This window comes from Apodemus sylvaticus, chromosome 20 (genome assembly GCF_947179515.1).
Source record: "Apodemus sylvaticus chromosome 20, mApoSyl1.1, whole genome shotgun sequence".
Taxonomy (NCBI): Eukaryota; Metazoa; Chordata; class Mammalia; order Rodentia; family Muridae; genus Apodemus; species Apodemus sylvaticus.
The window spans coordinates 16,567,545-16,573,755 of NC_067491.1; the positions used below are offsets into that span (position 1 = coordinate 16,567,545).

At 42.0% G+C, this 6,211-nt stretch overlaps 1 pseudogene; it reads left to right on the forward strand.

The window, feature by feature from the left end:
* The first annotated feature begins 1,554 nt into the window (after window positions 1-1,554).
* Window positions 1,555-1,802, forward strand: LOC127671046 (small nuclear ribonucleoprotein G-like; annotated as a pseudogene).
* Window positions 1,803-6,211: the final 4,409 nt, after the last annotated feature.

A 6,211-nucleotide genomic window follows, 5' to 3' on the forward strand; every position in this document is an offset into this window, starting at 1 on the left:
TATATACCACATTTTTTTGCATCCACTCTTCTGTTGAGGGATACCTGGGTTCTTTCCAGCTTCTGGCAATTATAAATAGGGCTGCTATGAACATAGTGGAGCATATATACTTATTACATGCTGGGGAATCCTCTGGGTATATGCCCAGGAGTGGTACAGCAGGGTCCTCCAGACGTGACAAGCCCAGTTTTCTGAGGAACCATCAGACTGATTTCCAGAGTGGTTGTAACATTTTGCAATCCCACCAGCAGTGGAAGAGTGTTCCTCTTTCTCCACATTCTTGCCAGCACCTGCTGTCTCCTGAATTTTTAATCAGCCATTCTGACTGGTGTGAGGTGAATCTCAGGGTTGTTTTGATTTGCATTTCCCTGATGACTAATGAAGTTGAGCATTTTTAAAGATGTTTCTCCGCCATCCGAAGTTCTTCAGGTGAGAATTCTTTGTTTAACTCTGTACCCCATTTTTAATAGGGTTATTTGGTTTTCTGGGGTCTAACTTCTTGAGTTCTTTGTATATATTGGATATTAGCCCTCTATCTCTCTCTGATTTTTAAGTAGGTCCTCTGCTTCCTTTCCATCCTACATGTCCAGCAATGTGCCTGGCGTTCTGCTGCTTGGTGCCAGACTCCTAGGTATTGTTTGTTCTCCTCTGCCATGGTAAATTCAATATTTGTTGCCTGTTAGTGTTCCTGATTCTTTTTTGTTTTTTGGAGGCAGGGTCTCACGATGTAGCCCTGGCTGGCCCAGAACTATGTAGACTAGACTAGCCTCCAATTCACAGAGATTCACCTGCTTCTGCCTCCTGGGCGTTGGGATTTAAGTGTGGATCACAATGCCTGGCAGGTTCACTGAATCTTTATTTTTACCTTGTCATGGTTTGGATGGGTGTCCACCAAAAGCACATCTATTAAAGATGTAGGAGACCACTGGAGTCAGACATGTCATTCTCTGGCCGGAGCGGGGCATTAGTCACGGGAAGAGGTCTGGTCAGTCTGGAGCTGTTGCTGCTGACTGTTACCCTGAACTCTCGGTGAGACACAGTGTGCTGATGTATACTTTAGATTATTCTCTTCAAGGTCAGGTTGTTTTTCTTAACGGGTTGCTTACCACATCCTGCTTTACTTTTCCCTGCCAAATGTTTTACCATATAACGACTAATGTGAACCTGCATTAAACGAGACTTGATCAGAATCCTGTTTTGTCTCAAATTCTCGCACCTCTTGCCCCCTAGGTCCTCACTCCACCCCTCAGAAACCTGTGAGAATCCGCAGGCAGGTTCATAAAGATGTAGTTCCCAGGTGTGGTGCTATTGAGAGGTGGGAGAAATTGAAAGAGGTGTTTTATAAGAAATTCTTAAGTTCTCCTTAGCCTGAAAAGGGAATGTAGGATTTCATTTCATCCTCTCTCTCCTGCCTGCCTTATGTAAATGGTTTATATCCACCCAGAAGTTTAGGCCAGGCTGGGTCCTCTCTGAAACATCCTAGGCGGAAGAGCATTGCTGGGGACAAGACTTGGTCTTGGGCCTTCGCCAATGTGCCGAGCCCTCTCAGGAGTCGCCATGAGCAAAGCTACCCTCCTGAACTGAAGAAGTTTATGGACAAGAAATTATCATTGAAATTAAACGGTGGCAGGCATGTACAAGGAATCCTGCGGGGCTTTGATCCCTTCATGAACCTTGTGATTGATGAGTGTGTGTAGATGGGAACCAGTGGGCAGCAGAACAACATCGGCATGGTGGTCATCTGAGGAAACAGCATCATCATGCTAGAAGCCTTGGAGAGAGTCTAGCCACTGTCCAGCAGTGTGTCCCCATACCTCCCCAAAGGCCTGTTTGCTTGTGATGTAGAATTAGGTCATGTACATTTTCATATGGAACTTTTTGATTAATAAACTTTTTTTTATTCGATATAATTTATTTACATTTCAAATGATTTCCCCTTTTCTAGCCCCCGACTCCCCGAAAGTCCCGTAAGTCCCCTTCTCTTCCCCTGTCCTCCCACCCACCCCTTCCCACTTCCCTGTTGTGGTTTTGCTGAATACTGTTTCACTGAGTCTTTCCAGAACCAGGGGCCACTCCTCCTTTCTTCTTGTACCTCATTTGATGTGTGGATTATGTTTTGGGTATTCCAGTTTTCTAGGTTAATATCCACTTATTAGTGAGTGCATACCATGATTCACCTTTTGAGTCTGGGTTACCTCACTTAGTATGATGTTCTCTAGCTCCATCCATTTGCCTAAGAATTTCATGTATTCATTGTTTCTAATGGCTGAATAGTACTCCATTGTGTAGATATACCACATTTTTTGCATCCACTCTTCTGTTGAGGGATACCTGGGTTCTTTCCAGCATCTGGCAATTATAAATAGGGCTGCTATGAACATAGTAGAGCATGTATCCTTATTACATGGTGGGGAATCCTCTGGGTATATGCCCAGGAGTGGTATAGCAGGATCTTCTGGAAGTGAGGTGCCCAGTTTTCAGAGGAACTGCCAGACTGAATTCCAGAGTGGTTGTACCAATTTGCAACCCCACCAGCAGTGGAGGAGTGTTCCTCTATCTCCACACCCTCTCCAACACCTGCTGTCTCCTGAATTTTTTTTTATTCTTTTTTTTTTATTCGATATAATTTATTTACATTTCAAATGATTTCCCCTTTTCTAGCCCCCCCCCACTCCCCGAAAGTCCCGTAAGCCCCCTTCTCTTCCCCTGTCCTCCCTCCCACCCCTTCCCAGTTCCCCGTTCTGGTTTTGCCAAATACTGTTTCACTGAGTCTTTCCAGAACCAGGGACCACTCCTGCTTTCTTCTTGTATCTCATTTGATGTGTGGATTATGTTTTGGGTATTCCAGTTTTCTAGGTTAATAACCACTTATTAGTGAGTGCATACCATGATTCACCTTTTGAGTCTGGGTTACCTCACTTAGTATGATGTTCTCTAGCTCCATCCATTTGCCTAAGAATTTCATGAATTCATTGTTTCTAATGGCTGAATAGTACTCCATTGTGTAGATATACCACATTTTTTGCATCCACTCTTCTGTTGAGGGATACCTGGGTTCTTTCCAGTATCTGGCAATTATAAATAGGGCTGCTATGAACATAGTAGAGCATGTATCCTTATTACATGGTGGGGAATCCTCTGGGTATATGCCCAGGAGTGGTATAGCAGGATCTTCTGGAAGTGAGGTGCCCAGTTTTCGGAGGAACCGCCAGACTGCTTTCCAGAGTGGTTGTACCAATTTGCAACCCCACCAGCAGTGGAGGAGTGTTCCTCTTTCTCCGCACCCTCTCCAACACCTGCTGTCTCCTGAATTTTTAATCTTAGCCATTCTGACTGGTGTAAGATGAAATCTTAGGGTTGTTTTGATTTGCATTTCCCTAATGACTAATGAAGTTGAGCATTTTTTAAGATGCTTCTCCGCCATCCGAAGTTCTTCAGGTGAGAATTCTTTGTTTAACTCTGTACCCCATTTTTTAATAGGGTTGTTCGGTTTTCTGGAGTCTAACTTCTTGAGTTCTTTATATATATTGGATATTAGCCCTCTATCTGATGTAGGATTGGTGAAGATCTTTTCCCAATTTGTTGGTTGCCGATCTGTCCTCTTGATGGTGTCCTTTGCCTTACAGAAACTCTGTAACCTTATGAGGTCCCATTTGTCAATTCTTGCTCTTAGAGCATACGCTATTGGTGTTCTGTTCAGAAACTTTCTCCCTGTACCGATGTCCTCAAGGGTCTTCCCCAGTTTCTTTTCTATTAGCTTCAGAGTGTCTGGCTTTATGTGGAGGTCCTTGATCCATTTGGATTTGAGCTTAGTACAAGGAGACAAGGATGGATCAATTCGCAATCTTCTGCATGCTGACCTCCAGTTGAACCAGCACCATTTGTTAAAAAGGCTATCTTTTTTCCATTGGATGTTTTCAGCCTCTTTGTCGAGGATCAAGTGGCCATAGGTGTGTGGGTTCATTTCTGGATCTTCAATCCTGTTCCATTGATCCTCCTGCCTGTCACTGTACCAATACCATGCAGTTTTTAACACTATTGCTCTGTAGTATTGCTTGAGGTCAGGGATACTGATTCCCCCAGATTTTCTTTTGTTGCTGAGAATAGTTTTAGCTCTCCTGGGTTTTTTGTTGTTCCAGATGAATTTGATAATTGCTCTTTCTAACTCTGTGAAGAATTGAGTTGGGATTTTGATGGGTATTGCATTGAATCTGTATAGTGCTTTAGGCAAAATGGCCATTTTAACTATATTGATTCTACCGATCCATGAGCATGGGAGGTTTTCCCATTTTTTGAGGTCTTCTTCCATTTCCTTCTTCAGAGTCTTGAAGTTCTTGTCATAAAGATCTTTCACATGTTTGGTAAGAGTCACCCCAAGATACTTTATACTGTTTGTGGCTATTGTGAAGGGGGTCATTTCCCTAATTTCTTTCTCAGCCTGCTTATCCTTTGAGTATAGGAAGGCCACTGATTTGCTTGAGTTGATTTTATAACCTGCCACTTTGCTGAAGTTGTTTATCAGCTGTAGGAGCTCTCTAGTGGAGTTTTTTGGGTCACTTAGGTAGACTATCATGTCGTCTGCAAATAATGATAGTTTGACTTCTTCCTTTCCAATTGCCCGAGCTAGTACCTCAAGTACAATATTGAAAAGATAAGGAGAAAGGGGGCAGCCTTGTCTGGTCCCTGATTTCAGTGGGATTGCTTCAAGTTTCTCTCCATTTAGTTTGATGCTGGCTACCGGTTTGCTGTATATTGCTTTTACTATGTTTAGGTATGGGCCTTGAATTCCTGTTCTCTTCAAGACTTTAAGCACGAAAGGATGCTGAATTTTGTCAAATGCCTTTTCAGCATCCAATGAAATGACCATGTGGTTTTGTTCTTTGAGTTTGTTTATGTAGTGGATTGTATTGATGGATTTCCGTATATTGAACCAACCCTGCATTCCCGGGATAAAGCCTACTTGATCATGGTGGATGATCGTTTTGATGTGTTCTTGGATTCGGTTGGCAAGAATTTTATTGAGTATTTTTGCATCGATGTTCATAAGAGAAATTGTTCTGAAGTTCTCTTTCTTTGTTGGATCTTTGTGTGGCTTTGGTATCAGCGTAATTGTGGCTTCGTAGAAGGAATTGGGTAGTGTTCCTTCTGTTTCTATTTTGTGGAAAAGTTTGAAGAGTATTGGTGTTAGGTCTTCTATGAAGGTCTGGTAGAACTCTGCACTGAAGCCATCTGGTCCCGTGCTTTTTTTGGTTGGAAGACTTTCTATGACCCTTTTTATTTCTTCAGGTGTTATGGGACTGCTTAGATGGTCTAGTTGGTCCTGATTTAATTTTGGTATTTGGTATATATCAAGGAAATTGTCCATTTCCTCCAGATTCTCCAGTTGTGTTGAGTACAGGCTCTTGTAGTAGGATCTGATGATTTTTTGGATTTCCTCAGTTTCCGTTGTTATATCTCCCTTTTCATTTCTAAGTTTGTTAATTTGGATACTTTCTCTGTGCCCTTTGGTCAGTCTGGCTAAGGGTTTATCTATCTTGTTGATTTTCTCAAAGAACCAGCTCCTGGTTTTGTTGATTTTTTGTATGGTTCTCTTTGTTTCTACTTGATTGATTTCGGCCCTGAGTTTGATGATTTCCTGCCTTCTACTCCTCCTGGGTGAAATAGCTTCTTTTTGTTCCAGGGCTTTCAGGTGTGTCATTAAGCTGGTAATGTATGCTCACTCCATTTTCTTTTTGGAGGCACTCAGGGCTATGAGTTTTCCTCTTAGCACTGCTTTCATTGTGTCCCATAGATTTGGGTATGTTGTGTTTTCATTTTCATTGTGTTCTAAAAAGTCTTTAATTTCTTTCTTTATTTCTTCCTTGACCAAGGTATCATTGAGTAGAGTATTGTTCAGTTTCCACGTGTATGTGGGTTTTCTGTTGTTTCTGTTGCTATTGAAGACCACTTTTACTCCATAGTGATCAGATAGGATGCATGGGATTAGTTCTATCTTCTTATATTTGTTGAGTTCTGTCTTGTGACCAATTATATGGTCGATTTTGGAGAAGGTACCATGAGGTGCTGAGAAAAAGGTATATTCTTTTGTTTTAGGATAGAATGTTCTATATATATCTGTTAAATCTAATTGGTCCAAAGCTTCAATTAGTTTCATTGTGTCCCTGTTTAGTTTCTGTTTTCCTGATCGGTCCATTGAGGAAAGTGCAGTGTT